Source organism: Oryx dammah, unplaced genomic scaffold (genome assembly GCF_014754425.2).
Source record: "Oryx dammah isolate SB20612 unplaced genomic scaffold, SCBI_Odam_1.1 HiC_scaffold_10, whole genome shotgun sequence".
Classification (NCBI taxonomy): Eukaryota; Metazoa; Chordata; class Mammalia; order Artiodactyla; family Bovidae; genus Oryx; species Oryx dammah.
The window spans coordinates 62849257-62865131 of NW_024070194.1; positions in this window are offsets into that span (position 1 = coordinate 62849257).

Genomic DNA, 15875 nt, shown 5'->3' on the forward strand with positions numbered 1-15875 from the left:
TTGGTCATAGCTTGTCTTCAAAGGAGCAAGCCTCTTTGAATTTCATGGCTGCAGTTACCGTCTGCAGTGATTTTGGAGCCCCTCAAAATAACAGTCAGCCAGTTTCCACTGTTTCCCCATTTATTTCCCATGAAGTGATGGGACCAGATGCCATGATCTTAGTGTTTGGAATGTTGAGTTTTAAGCCAATTTTTTCACTCTCCTCTTTCATTTTCATCAAGAGGCTCTTTAGTTCTTCTTTGCTTTCTGCCATAAGGGTGGTATCATGTGTATATCTGAGGTTATTGATATTTCTCCTGCCAATCTTGATTCCAACTTGTGCTTCTCCAGCCCAGCGTTTCTCATGATGTACTCTGCATAGAAGTTAAACAAGCAAGGTGACAATATACAGCCTTGACGTACTCCTTTCCCAATTTAGAACCAGTCTGTTGTTTCATGTCCAGTTCTAACTGTTGCTTCCTGACCTGCATACAGATTTCTCAGGAGGCAGGTCAGGTGGTCCGGTATTCCCATCTCTTTCAGAATTTTCCACAGTTTATTGTGATCTACACAGTCAAAAGCTTTGGCATAGTTAATAAAGCAGAAGTAAATGTTTTCCTGGAACTCTCTTCCTTTTTTGATGATCCAATGGATATTGGTAATTTGATCTCTGGTTCCTCTGGCTTTTCTAAATCCAGCATGAACATCTGGAAATTCACAGTTCACGTACTGTTGAAGCCTGGCTAGGAAAATTTTGAGCATTACTTTGCTATCATGTGAGATGAGTGTAATTGTGCGGTAGTTTGACATTGCCTTTGACTTTGACATTGCCTTTCTTTGGGATTGGAATGAAAACTGACTTTTTCTAGTCCTGTGGCCACTGCTGAGTTTTCCAAATTTGTTGGCATATTGAGTGCAGCACTTGAACAGCATCATCTTTTAGGATTTGAAATAGCTCAACTGGATTAACCCTCACCAATAATACATTTTTCTTCGAGTCAAATTTACCTTTTATCTCTCATGCTCTTAATAATTATGCACAAAGTAAAAGAAATGTGTTAATATTTTACAATTTTCTCTAATTTTCATTTGCCCCACAAGGATGTATGATACACCTCAGAAATAACTTTAAGAGGTATATAAGTTGGGGAGTAGAGTGTACAATGGTGTTCCTCAAATTAAATTCTGAAAGATTTTTAAAAGAATAAAACATTCTTCAAAGCAATGATTTCAAACCTTGAAATTATGCAAGTTAACATAGAATTCCAATGTGTGGCTAAGCCAACACGTGGCCAATGGGTATGTTCTCTATTGTGTGAAATCCTGTTGCTCAAAGTTAATGCATAAACTTGTCAAATACAGTAATCAGCCCTGACACAATTGTGTACATCACAAGCCTAGCCAGGCATTTACAAGTATATAAACCTCTGGGATAAATTATTTCCTTGACTTCTTGGATTACAATGTTATTGGAACTTGGCATTTGGGGGAATTGGAACTTAATGAACTTTAGATGAACCAGGATATGGGCGGTTGCCTCTAATGAATCACTGTGACACAGCCTCCTTTCCTTCCTCCTTTTTTTTTTCAAATAGGAGAGTGAGCTGGGTAAGAGTCAGTTTATTTCCATCAAAAGCTCAATGAGGATTTGCAAGGTGAGTGGGAGTGGGAGCCTTTGCTCTGATGAAGAGCTAAAACGGTTCACTGGCTGAATACTAGATATTTAGCCATTTGCCAAGCATCTAGAAAATATAACCTTCTAGTGTGTTTTACAAGATACTTGGAAGCAATTTAGAATACAACGATTCTCCCAAATGGGTCATCAGTCACAAGCAACCTGAGTTCCCACTGTCATACTCTCAACATAAACCCAGGGAACTGCCCTTCAGGTCTCAGACATGAAGAAGGTTTTGCCTCAATTTCTAAGAAAGCGTTCCAAGGCAAAATTAAAAATGATGCAATTACACAGTTCTGGATCTCAAACCCAAAGATGCGAATTCTGACATCAATTTACCACCCCCCAAGGTCAATTTCACTTATAAGTGATGATTTTCATGTACCCAGTATGTGACTTAGTATCACACTTCTTAACAACGGAATCAAATCTTGTTCTACCACATACTCAATTTTCCCTCCTTTCTTTTCTCCTTTCCTTTTTACTACCAGCACCACAGTTGTATGTAAGTTTGCATCCCTATCTATTTGTCTTTGAACTATGAGGTAACAAAGGTACCATTTTAGTGCCTAGAGCAGCCACAAAAGTGACTATGAACCATATAAGCAATTACTCTCAGTGTAAGTTGCATAACATCCTAAACATCCATGGGGAACTAAAAATATAAAGAGGAATGTCTTCTTCCTTATGCATTTTTTTCTACTCTGCTTTACTCCAGATAAAATAAAAATGCTTATTAATGACTGAGATATTACATAATTTAAAGTAACATGATGATCTGGTGGACATGCTAAAGGCAGAGCCCAGCACATTTGAAGTCAGCAAGACTGAAACAAGCTCTAGCTGTCAGTTAAAAAGCATCCAGTTTTATTTCCCTGAAAGGCCTTGCAGAGGCTGACCCTGCCAATTTATACTAACATTCTCAATCATGCATAGCATTAGGTTAGCAACCTCTTAAACACAAGTAGGCTAAAGTCTCCCATTAGCTTCCAAATTCTCTCTGCTTTCATTCTACAAGTCTCAGTCAGTTTTGGAAATAAGTTCATTTGTATCCTTTTCTAAAATTCCACATATAAGAGGTATCATATGATATTTGCCTTTCTCTGACTTACTTCACTTAGTATGATAGTCTCTAGGTCCATCCATATTGCTGCAAATAACATTATTTTATTTTTATGGCTGAGTAATATTCCATTACTCAGGAATATTCCATTCCATATATACACCATGTCTTTTTCCATTCATCTGTCAATGGACATTTAGTTTGCTTCCATATCTTGGCTACTGTAAACAGTGCTGCAGTGAACACTGGGGTACATATATCTTTTCAATCTTACACTCATTCTAATTTAGTTGCAACAACTCATCAATACTATAACTCACCTCAGGTCACTCATGACCTCACTCCTTGTTAAATATTAGTAATACAGCATTTTAGTCTTAGAGTTTTACTGTCATATTTCACATCTCCACATCCTTCTATACTCATGTCCCCTCTTTCATTCCTAAAGTCATCTCTTTCCTAACATCACACTATTCTGGTTATTTCTCCATGTTCCAGTCTTGCCTCTGCTGGTTCATGCACCACTCACTGACTTTAGAGATTAGTCTGGCCAGGCTCAGTTCTACCCCTTTATTTCACTGTTATACACTCTCTTCTTAGATTCACCAGCATTTCCTAAATTGACAGTTTTCACCCAGAACTCTTCTCTAAATTCCAAAACCACATGAGTACCTATTTGACATCTCTTAAGATGTCAGTTACTTTGCAATATGTAAAAAACTGAATTCATCACCCTGCCCTCAACCTAACTTGCCTCCTGTGTTCCCCTCAAGACCTTGTTCTGCACGTCAAGAAAAGTTTCCCTGACATCTCCTTTCCACTGATTTCATTTTTCATACGTGTGTGCACTTGTACACATGTATGTCTGTATGAAAGAGAAAGCCTCCTGTAAGCATGGATGGATATCTGAGTGCCTATGTGAATCTTTTGGTGATTAAATTGAAATTAGTCAATAGGGTATGTGATTTGTTCTAGAAATATTAAACTGCTTAGAGCAGTACAGAGGTTGAACAGTTGAGTTTAATGGGAAATTAGGCTTTGCAAGATGAATATAATGGAAGAAAAGGGAAGGGATTAGAGAATTCAAGAGAGTAGTTATCATGTTGGATCATAAACTCTTATGTGGAATAATAGGTCAAATGAGATCAGGTGCATTCAAGGTGCTATGGCCATAGACCTACGTTGAATAGTAGAGAAAGTAAGAGAATAAGTATTGATAGAAATAATGGTCAATACTCTGTAATGACCTATATGGGAAAATAATCTAAAAAGAGTGGATATATATACATGTGCAACTGATTCACTTTGCTGTACAGCAGACACAGAACACTGTAAAACAACTAATAAAAATTTTAAAAAGAAAAAATGGTGAGATAAAAGGATTAGAGGTCTACATAGAGCCAAAGAAAATGAATGGAACAGGCTGGAGATCAGTGAAATGCTTAAAATTTTTAAGTAATTGAGAGGCCAAGTTTTAAGGAAGAGGAAGAACTATGTTAAAAGTGATTAACTTCGATAGGGGAGGAAGGCATCACCAAATCAAATTCATTCATCATTGGTTTTTACCACAACACCCCAGTATATGCCACCATGTATGGAAATACCCAATAATACTCATACCAGAAGAAATGGGGAAAACCACTAGATCATTCAGGTATCACCTAAATCAAATCCCTTATGATTATACAGTGGAAGTGAGAAATAGATTTAAGGGACTAAATCTGATAGATAGAGTGCCTGATGAACTACGGACAGAGGTTTGCGGCATTGTAGAGGAAACAGGGATCAAGACCATCCCAAAGAAAAAGAAATGCAAAAAAGAAAAATGGCTGTCTGAGGAGGTCTTACAAATTGCTATGAAAAGAAGAGAAGCAAAAGCAAATGAGAAAAGGAAAGATATACTCATTTGAATGCAGAGTTCCAGAGAATAGCAAGGAGAGATAAGAAAGCCTTCCTTAGTGATCAATGCAAATCAATAGAGGAAAACAATAGAATGGGAAAGACTAGAGATCTCTTCAAGAAAATTAGAGAAATCAAGGGAACATTTCATGCAAAGATGGGCTCAATAAAGAACAGAAATGGTATGGACCTCACAGAAGCAGAAGATATTAAGAGGTGGCAAGAATACACAGAAGAACTGTACAAAAAAGATCTTCATGATCCAGATAATCATGGTATGATCACTCACCTAGAGCCAGACATCAAATGCAAAGTTAAGTGGGCCTTAGGAAGCATCACTACGAACAAAGCTAGTGGAGGTGATGGAATTCCAGTTGAGCTATTCCAAATCCTGAAAGATGATGCTGTGAAAGTTATGCACTCAATATGTGAGCAAATTTGGAAAGTTCAACAGTGGCCACAGGACTGGAAAAGGTCAGTTTTCATTCCAGTCCCAAAGAAAGGCAATGCCAAAGAATGCTCAAACTACCACACAATTGTACTCATCTCACACTCTAGTAAAGTAATGCTCAAAATTCTCCAAGCCAGGCTTCAGCAATACATGAGCCATGAACTTCGAGATGTTCAAGCTGGTTTTAGAAAAGGCAGAGGAACCAGAGATCAAATTGCCAACATTTGCTGGATCATCAAAAAAGGAAGAGAGTTCCAGAAAAACATCTATTTCTGCTTTATTGACTATGCCAAAGCCTTTGACTGTGTGGATCACAATAAACTGGAAAATTCTGAAAGAGATGGCAATACCAGACCACCTAACCTTCCCTGCCTCTTGAGAAACCTGTATGCAGGTCAGGAAGCAACAGTTAGAACTGGACATGGAACAACAGACTGGTTCCAAACAGGAAAAGGAGTATGAAAAGGCTGTATATTGTCACCCTGCTTATTTAATTTATATGCAGAGTACATCATGAGAAACGCTGGGCTGGAGAAGCACAAGATGGAATCAAGATTGCCGGGAGAAATAACCTCAGATATGCAGATGACACCACTCTTATGGTAGAGAGTAAAGAACTTCTAAAGTGCCTCTTGATGAAAGTGAAAGAGGGGAGTGAAAAAGTTGGCTTAAAGCTCAACATTCAGAAAACAAGGATCATGGCATCTGGTCCCATCACTTCATGGCAAATACATGGGGTAACAGTGGCTGACTTTATTTTGGGGGGCTCCAAGATCACTGCAGATGGTGACTGCAGCCATGAAATTAAAAGACGCTTACTCCTTGGAAGGAAAGTTATGACCAACCTAGACAGCATATTGAAAAGCAGAGACAAAGGTCCATCTAGTCAAGGCTATGGTTTTTCCAGTAGTCATGTATGGATGTGAGAGTTGGACTGTGAAGAAGGCTGAGCGCTGAAGAATTGATGCTTTTGAACTGTGATGTTGGAGAAGACTCTTGAGAGTCCCTTGGACTGCAAGGAGATCCAACCAGTCCATCCTTAAGGAGATCAGACCTGGCTGTTCATTGGAAGGACTGATGTTGAAGCTGAAACTCCAATACTTTGGCCACCTGATGTGAAGAGCTGATTCATTTAAAAGACCCTGATGTTGGGAAAGATTGAGGGAAGGAGGAGAGGTGGACAACAGAGGATGAGATGGTTGGAGGGCATCACCGACTCAATGGACGTGAGTTTGGGTAAACTCCAGGAGCTGGTGATGGACAGGGAGGCCTGGTGTGCTACAGTTCAGGGGGTCACAGACAGTCAAACACAACTGAGTTTATTCTAACATATATAACATATTTATAACATATATAACATTATTCTAACATATATAATTTGTATATTTATTTCTAATGGCAGAACCAGAATTATTTTTAAATTACCTATAACCATCTCTTAAAGAGAACAATAAAAAAATACGTATATCTACTAAGGATAATATCAATATTTACTGGAGTCTTAAGTTTTTTAAAATTAAATTAAAATAAACATTACAAGAAAACATAGGTACTATACACATTAGTAAAATTCTGTACATATAAAAAGTCTGGGAGAAATATCCCAAAATATAAATGTAAAAAATTCTATTTGTGTGGTAACAGTTTAAAAACTAATGTGGATAAATAACATAATCCAATATATTTTATTCTTCAGAAATAACCTTATATATGTCATTGTAAAAGAATAGTACCTTATCTAAGGTTAAAAAAGAAAGCAAGAATTTGTCAGTAATACATAGCTGTGGCATGGGAGATGTGGGTTAGTGCCTCTCCTAAGGCAACAGAACAATAAAATTTACATTATGTTTTTTCCTTTAACTAAAAATAGCTGAGTTGGCAAATGAATGAATCATGTAGTAGAAACTGACAAAGTTGGCTACATTTTGGCACGTTGTAAAGATATTCTTATCACTCGTATTGTAGGATTTCTGGTAAAGTACTGCAATTAACACTTTTAAAAAAGAGTATTTTAGAAATAAATGTTTTGTTGAATATACTGAACAGTAATATTGCAAAACAATTTTTAAAAATCATAGTGCTTCCTGAGCACCTCGAAAGTATATTTAGCTCTCTTATGAATACAATTGTGTTACGGTATTCCATACACTTTCAACATTCCCTAAATCAGTGTTATTAGACTGAGATTCAGCACTACTGTCTAAATTACTCAGCATAGCACATACCAAAATGAGCAGTATAAATATAATTTCTCAGTAATGAGGATATAAAAATGTAAGCCTATGACTTGCGGACAAAATTATCAGTTTCAAATGTCTACAAAAATGCTTATAAAGAAAAGGAACTGTTCAGTTACCTTATAAGTCTACCCTTTTAAGTAGAATTATCCTTTAAATTGCCAGACCTGGATGATAAAATATGCCAGGCCAAGTTCCACCTGTATAGATAAACTCTTCAAAATATAGGCTTTGCAAGGCTTTAAAATTTCTTATTTCAATGTAACTGACAGACCAAGAACAGATGTGAAATCCAAAGATGTGAGAACCATGTCTTATCACTTCTTCCCTTGAAGTTTAATCACAGAAAAAGCACTGAGAGCACCCAGATTGGTCTTTCCTATTTTTAAGACTCCATGAGAAAAAGCATTTTTCTAAGGTAACTAAAGTCCAATCACAACATTTTTTCATTTAAACTCAGCATCTTCAATTGTAACCTGGAGGTGAATCATAAAACTGCTATAATGCCTGCAAGCCTCATACTTTTCAAGGATACAGCCCAGAATGTTCAATTTAAAGAGTGATATTTCCCAGATATCATGAGGCCCTTGCCTGAACAGAAAGGAAAGCCTTAAAATATAAACAACATTCAGCGAGATTGTTTTAAGCACCAATAAGTGGATTTGGGGAGGAAACTGCAGAGATTCTGTGTGTTGTGTGCTTAGTCATGTCCAGTTCTTTGTGGCAACCATGGACTGTTAGCCCACCAGGCCCCTCTATCCATGGGATTTCCCAGGCAAGAATACTAGAAATACAGACAATTTCCTACTGCAGGAGATCTTCCTGACCCAGGGGTTGAACCCGCATCTCATACCTCCTGCACTGGCAGGCAGGTTCTTTACCACCAGGGAAGCCACCTGAGAAACAAAGATTATAGAAATGAGAAAATTAACGCGGTTTCTCTTCAGATGTCAGGTGTTAAAAGCACTACTGAAGATACAGCATAATTAAAAAAAAAACCTCACGTACTCTAAATTTTTAAATGTTTTTTAAAATAGTTTTTTTTTTTTTTTTTCAGACACTACTGATCGACTGAACTGAACCGAACTGAAGATCATGGCATCTGGTCCCATCACTTCATGGGAAATAGATGGGGAAGCAGTGGAAAGTGTCAGACTTTATTTTTTTGGGCTCCAAAATCACTGCAGATGGTGACCGCAGCCATGAAATTAAAAGACGCTTATTCCTTGGAAGGAAAGTTATGACCAACCTAGATAGCATATTCAAAAGCAGAGACATTACTTTGCAGACTAAGGTCTGTCTAGTCAAGGCTATGGTTTTTCCAGTGGTCATGTATGGATGTGAGAGTTGGACTGTGAAGAAAGCTGAGTGCCGAAGAATTGATGCTTTTGAACTGTGGTGTTGGAGAAGACTCTTGAGAGTCCCTTGGACTGCAAGGAGATCCAACCAGTCCATCCTAAAGGAGATCAGTCCTGGGTGTTCTTTGGAAGGAATGATGCTAAAGCTGAAACTCCAGTACTTTGGCCACCTCATGTGAAGAGTTGACTCATTGGAAAAGACTATGATGCTCAGAGGGATTGGGGGCAGGAGGAGAAGGGGACGACAGAGGATGAGATGGCTGGATGGCATCACTGATTCGATGGACGTGAGTCTGAGTGAACTCCGGGAGTTGGTGATGGACAGGGAGGCCTGGTGTGCTGCGATTCATGGGGTCGCAAAGAGTCAGACATGACTGAGTGACTGAACTGAACTGAAATTTTTAAATATAAAATTTAGACAAAAACAGTATTTCAAAAGTGGAAGTCATGTTTTTCCTCCTTTCCAATTATGTGGCAATTCACTATCAGGGAACAGGGAGAAAAAAAGTTAGATCTCAAACTAGGTAAGTTTTGCTACTTACTCTTCATTTGCAAGAATGTTTTGGTGGCCATATTAGAAAATTATGACTAGATGAAATTTAAAAGGTACTTATGATTCTGGTCTACACCTTCTATCCAAATACTATAGAAATATTATCTTGAATTCTAGCCATCTGATATTTAAGGAATAAAAATATACCCTAACCAGACAGTACACATGTACTATGGGTCAAGCAGGTTCCAATCACAAAGCAGTACCATTGGGTAACTATCACCAAGTACTGTAATAAAATAAATTGCTAGGTAGTAATTTTAATTAAAGTTGAATTTCTCTAATTCCATTATTTTGAGATGTTCAAGCTAACTCCCCTAAAAGAACATAAGTAGAGAAGGGATGTGAATAAAGCCTGCAAACTCAATTTACACGTGAGTCACATGCCACAACTAATTTTCTAAGAAATTCTCGATAGTCTTAAAATTTTATTAAGTATGGCCTGTATCTATTTCTAATTGTATAGATTACTGCAAAGTGAAATTCAAATACATGCTTCTTAACACATATATGTGAAATCTAGAAAAATGGTCACAGATGAACTTGTTTGCAATCAGAAATAGACACAGATGTAGAGGACAAACATATGGACACTGAGGAGGGAAAGTGGGGTGGGATGAATTGAGAGATGGGGATTGACCTATACACACTACCATGTACAAAACAGATGACTAATGAGACCCTACTGTGTAGCACAAGGAACTCGACTTAATGTCCTTCGGTGACTTACACGTGAAGGAAATCCTCAAAAGGGAAAATACACACAGACATATGGCTGATTCACTTTGCCCTACAGTGAAAACAACCCTGTGAAGCAACTATACTCCAATTTAAAAAACAAAATTGAAATGTTATCTACATAATTTCTGAAGTAATTAAGTTACAAAAATAAAGCTATTAACTCTAAAAAAAAAAATCTAGATGTTTCAGCTGACACTCAAAAACCGTATTTCTCAGTAGAGGTATTCATATTTGAGGTACAATAATGCTTCAGACTTGCTCTACCAGCCTTGACAACTCTGAACTGGAGCAGACACCCCAGGGATGGGATGCCCGAGAACTGGACCTTGAAGGGAAAGGCATTTGACCAGCACATCACTCCCTGTTCTCATTCCTTCAAGCTCCCCCCTGTGCCCCCACGGCCACTGTTGACCCACCTTCTGTCACTATTATCAGTTTGCATTTTTAAAGAATTTTATATAAATTAAATCAAATACATAATATTTTCAATCTGGCTTCTTCTACTCAGCATAATTATTTTGAGACAAATCAGTGTTGCAGTATATAGTACTAGTTCATTCCATTTTCCAACTGAGTAGTATTCCATTGTATGGATATATATGGATATATCAAAACTTGTTTATCCATTCATAGACTGATAGAAGATATTTGGGTTGTTTCCATTTTTTTGGTTATTACAAATAAAGTTGCTATGAACATACACTTTCCAGTCTTTGTATGGATATGTGCTTTCTTTCCTCTTGGGCAAATGGCCAGGAGCAGAACATACAGGCTATACAGTAAGTATTTTTAATTCTGTAAGAATCTGCCAGTTTTCCAAAGTGGTTGTATTGCAATATTTTACATTCCTATCAGCAGTCTGAGAGTTCTAATTCCTTCACAATATGCAAACATTTGCTGGGTCACTCTAACTGTATCCAGTTTATTAGATATATATTGTTATCTCATTGAAATAATTTGCTTTGCCCTAAACACTAATCTTTGGCCACCTCATGCGAAGAGTTGACTCATTGGAAAAGACTCTGATGCTGAGAGGGATTGGGGGCAGGAGGAGAAGGGGACGACCGAGGATGAGATGGCTGGATGGCATGACCAACTCAATGGACAAGAGTTTGGGTGAACTCCAGGAGTTGGTGATAGACAGGGAGGCTTGGCGTGCTGTGATTCATGGGGTCACAAAGAGTAGGACATGACTGAGCGACTGAACTGAAGCACTAATCATGCAAAGAACTGACTCATTGGAAAAGACTCTGATGCTGGGAGGGATTGAGGGCAGGAAGAAAAGGGGACGACAGAGGATGAGATGGCTGGATGGCATCACCAACTCGATGGACAGAGTTTGGGTGAACCCCAGGAGTCGGTGATAGACAGGGAGGCCTGGCGTGCTGCAATTCATGAGGTTCCAAAGAGTCGGACACAACTGAGCGACTGAACTGAACTACTAATTATGCCAAGTTATCCTTTCATGTATATATGCTTTTTGTTCAGTTAGCTTTTTTTTTATCCAATCTGACGACTGCCTTTTATTGGGATAATTATTCCACACTACTGAGGGAAGACCCTCTGAGTACTCTACCCAAGGCTCCATAATTGTGAAGTTTTCTAGTCTAGCTGATGGAACAGGGACTATTTTGACCTTGACAGCCACATACTGCTCCAGCTAGTCCTTTCAAATGCTTCCTTCTCTCAACTCAGGTCTGTTGGTTTCTCACCTGAGCTGATCACTATCCCACTAAACACCTGCAAGAACCTTCTTGCAGATCAAAGATTCTTTGTGTAAATATCTCTTTTCCAGATCTCTGGCCCATGGACTTGAGCTGATCTGGTCACCTTGAACTCTGTTATATTTCTTCAATTCAGGGAGTCAACTTTATTCTACCTAAGTTCCCCCACCCTGCACTACAACCTAGAAATTTCCTCAAGACTACTGCACCACTCATGGGTTCACCTCATTTGTTTTCTGTCAGTCACTGTTTTCCATGCCTGATGATCAGTGCCTTCAAAACTGTTTCATCTGTCTTGTCCAGTTTTATTTGTTGCAGGAGGTAAAGTAATTCTGGTAGACATAAACATTTATTATCTTAGAAATTTATGACTTAAGTGATGATAGGATTTTCTATTTAAGAGTCGTCAGATAAGGGATCCCAGGGTTTTCAGACAGGGTATAGGACACACAAGTCAGACTCACCAAATAAATATGAAGGGACTATTAGAGAGAAATATAGAACGGCCTTTTCATTACATCCCGCAAGTTGCTTCTGTTCATTGAACCGGTTATTCAACCACTAGAAAAACTTTAATGATTCTAAGTATGAGATTCACTCATTTATCTAACCCTTTACTGACTTTCAGTAAAACTGCAACCTCTCTCTATTCAACGATAATTGTAAAACTTTCTCATAGACTGAGGCATTTACTTTGCCCTTGTAAAGTCTTCCAGTCAACATTTCTTGCCCATCCGCTGCCCCTGGAACAAAGGAAAGCCACTGCACCTTGGTGATATTTGCTGCTCACACACAAAGATGTCACGATGGAATCAGGCTTCACCCTGCCAGTTGTTTTTGTAGGGTCATAGAGCAATCTTTACAACATTGCCAAACTCAACTCTACTGCTCCACACCCTGGACAGTGAAATGGCTACCCACACCAGTACTCTTCTCTGGAGAATTCCACAGACAGAGAAGCCTGGCAGGCTACAGCCCACAGGTCACAAAGAGTCGGACACGACTGAGTGACTAGCACTTTCATACACTATTTTTTATATTCCTCTGACATAAACCTACCCTGGTCCATGTCTTTGACTGTATGGAAACTCAAAAGAAAAGATTTCAGTCAAGAACCTTGTACCATAGCAATAAAAATGCTTCCAAAGGCAAGAAAGACATTGACTCCTTGGTAGACTCCTTATTGTATAAAAAGGGGAACCTTCAGTATTTCACTATTTCAAGATTTTTCCGCATTTTTATTGCACTTAAAGCAGCCTAGAAATGCTTAAACATTTTGATGATTCAATTAACATGTCCATTAAGCATCTATTTAGTGATGAGCACTATCCAGTGCACTGAGAATACAGCTGTGAAGGAAACCCGTTCTTCAAGATGCTTGTGGTCTGGAGTGGGTCTCAGGGTTCTATAGGCAAGTAAGTATAAAATTAGGAAAAAAAATTGTTTCCATAGAAGGTTATACCCAAGATGAACTATTACAGCATTTTTAAATTATAAAATAAACAAGTTTTTAAAAATCACAGAGATGAAGCTCACTTATTATCACTCCTCTTAAATTCTACCAAGCAAACTGTGAAGTCTTCCCCAGGAAAGTGCTATCAGGGTTGCCAAACTATGAACCATGGGTTAAATTCCACTTGCTTCCTGTGTTTTTAATACATTTTTATTGGACACAGCTGCTCATCATTTACATATTGCTTAAGGCTGTGTCATCCTATCACAGAGTTGAGTAGCTGTAAGACGTCACATGGTCCCTGACACTGAACTTATTACTACTGACCCTTTAGAGCACTGGTCTAAAACGTCTTAGCACCAGGGACCAGTTTCATGGAAGACAATTTTTCCACAGACTCGGGGTGAGGGGATGACTTTGGGATGATTCAAGCATAGTACATTTAATGTGCACTTTATCTCTATTATTATTACATCAGTTCCACTTCAGATCATCAGGCATTAGATCCCAGAGGTTGGGACCCCTGCTTTGAAATCTGTATCACAGGAAATGAAACCACCAAAGAGCCAAAGAGCCAATTGTATGTTCCGCAGTGGCTCTTTTTCCACTCAGCCCATCATATGTTTTGCTTGTGTAGCATCAGAAAACACCTGACCATTAAACTCTTCTTCATAGTCTCTACATGTTTTTATATGCCACCTCTTCCCTCAAAAGCCAAATGACACAGTGAAAACCTTGATACCAATCCCACCTGCCATGTGACTCCCCAAATACATGATTTTTCAGTAAATCATTTTGTTTGCATTACCTTGATTTGGTAAATGCCATTAAAAAGCATCAACTATTTCTACTACTATTTTCTTGAGGTTTTTTAAATAACCTTTTTTATGAAGGGAATTATCCCCTCAATATCAATTTCTCACATTCTGCTTTTCTAATGTCACCTTTTGCCAATAACATAGGTGCTCTCATTGATTTACAAATAGTTCTTTGATATACTAAACAATTTTACCATGACACAGATTTCTTAAAGCCATTTAATTTAGAATTGCTTGCATAAGATAGAGTTGTCTTAAAATATTATCAATTACTCCCAAATAGATCATTAAGCAACTCAACAAGCTACAATAAGAATATCAAGCAAATCTAAAGAAATTCAAAACAAAATAACTCGGAACCCTGTTGCCTCAACTGGTAAAGAATCTGCCTGTAATGTGGGAGACCTGGGTTTGATCCCTGGGTTGGGAAGATCCCTGGAAAAGGGAAAGGTTACCCACTCCAGTATTCTGGCCTGGAGAATTCCATGGACTGTATAGACCATGGGGTAGCAGAGTCGGACCAACTGAGTGAGTTTCACTTTCATAAATAAACTTCCTTAAAAATAAGAAAGCATGGAAAAAGAATCTAAAAAAGACTGGATATATATATATGATTCATTCTGCTGTACAGCAGAAACACATTTTAAATCAACGTACTCCAATATATTTTTTATAATTTCAAAAATTAAAAATAGTAAACTTAAAAAGTTAAGTCAGTTAACACAAAGGTGTTTCTCATGAAAGTATAATGGAGAAAATGTCTTTATTTCTGTATGGACAGACTGAAAACTGGTGGTTTACTTAATTGGTTTGGGCTAATATAGGAGAATATCATAGACTGGGGGGCTTAAACAACAAATATTCATGTCTTACAGTTCGGGAGTCTGGAAGTCCAAGGTCAGGGTGCTAGTGTGGCCCATGTCTCACTGAGGGATGTCTTCCTCTTAGGTACTCACAAGACCTCCTCTGATGCATGCCAGGAGAAAAAGCCAGATCTCCTAGCTTTTCCTCTTTTTATAAGTCCACGTGAGGGCTCCAGCCTCATGACCTAATTACCTCCCAAAGGCCCCACCCCCAAATATCATTTCACCTGGGTATAGATTTCAATCCATGGATTTTGAGGGGACACAAACATTCAGTCCATAACAATAGTAATTAGCTGCTATGATGAAAATACCCTTAGATGCAAAATCACCTCTACAGACCCTGTATTTTTAGGTCAGATTTCTATTTCACTCAACCCACTCCCTCCTCAAATCAATTCTAGAGTCTCAGAGCCTATTTGCAAAATGAGATTGCCTTAAGGGTGCTCAGCTGAAGCAACTACTCAGCACGAGTTCAGATTCTTCTATTTATCCACTAGGGCCAATCAGTGAATAAGCTGACTTAGTTGCTGTTCCCCAGGCCCAGCCACTATAGTCTAAATATAACTAGAGACATTAAACACCTCTGTGAGTTTTCAGGGAGTTTTATGCAGTTGCCCTTATAATATTGTACTTTAAACATTTTAAACAGGGCTATGTCTAGTCACTGAATTTATATGTTACTTCTTAGAAAAGTCAAAAATTCACTCTGAAGTTTCCAAAATAAAAAGGCAGAGCTAGTTTTCAAGCTTGAGCTATTTCCTTATTTCAAGACACAGGTGATAAGACAGTTCAATGAGATGTTTTCAGTTACTTTTATAATCCTACACAGCAACACTCAACACACATTATATGGAACAATATGCAATAATAGAACAAATGTTTCACTACTACTACTCCAGCTGCTGTCTTCATTTAATAAATTAATTGCTCTGTGTGTGTGTGTTAGTCATTCAGTTGTGCCCGATTCTTCGTGACCCATAGACTACAGCCCACCAAGCTCCTCTATCCATGGGATTTCCCAGGCAAGAATACTGGAGTGGGTTGCCATTTCCTTCTCC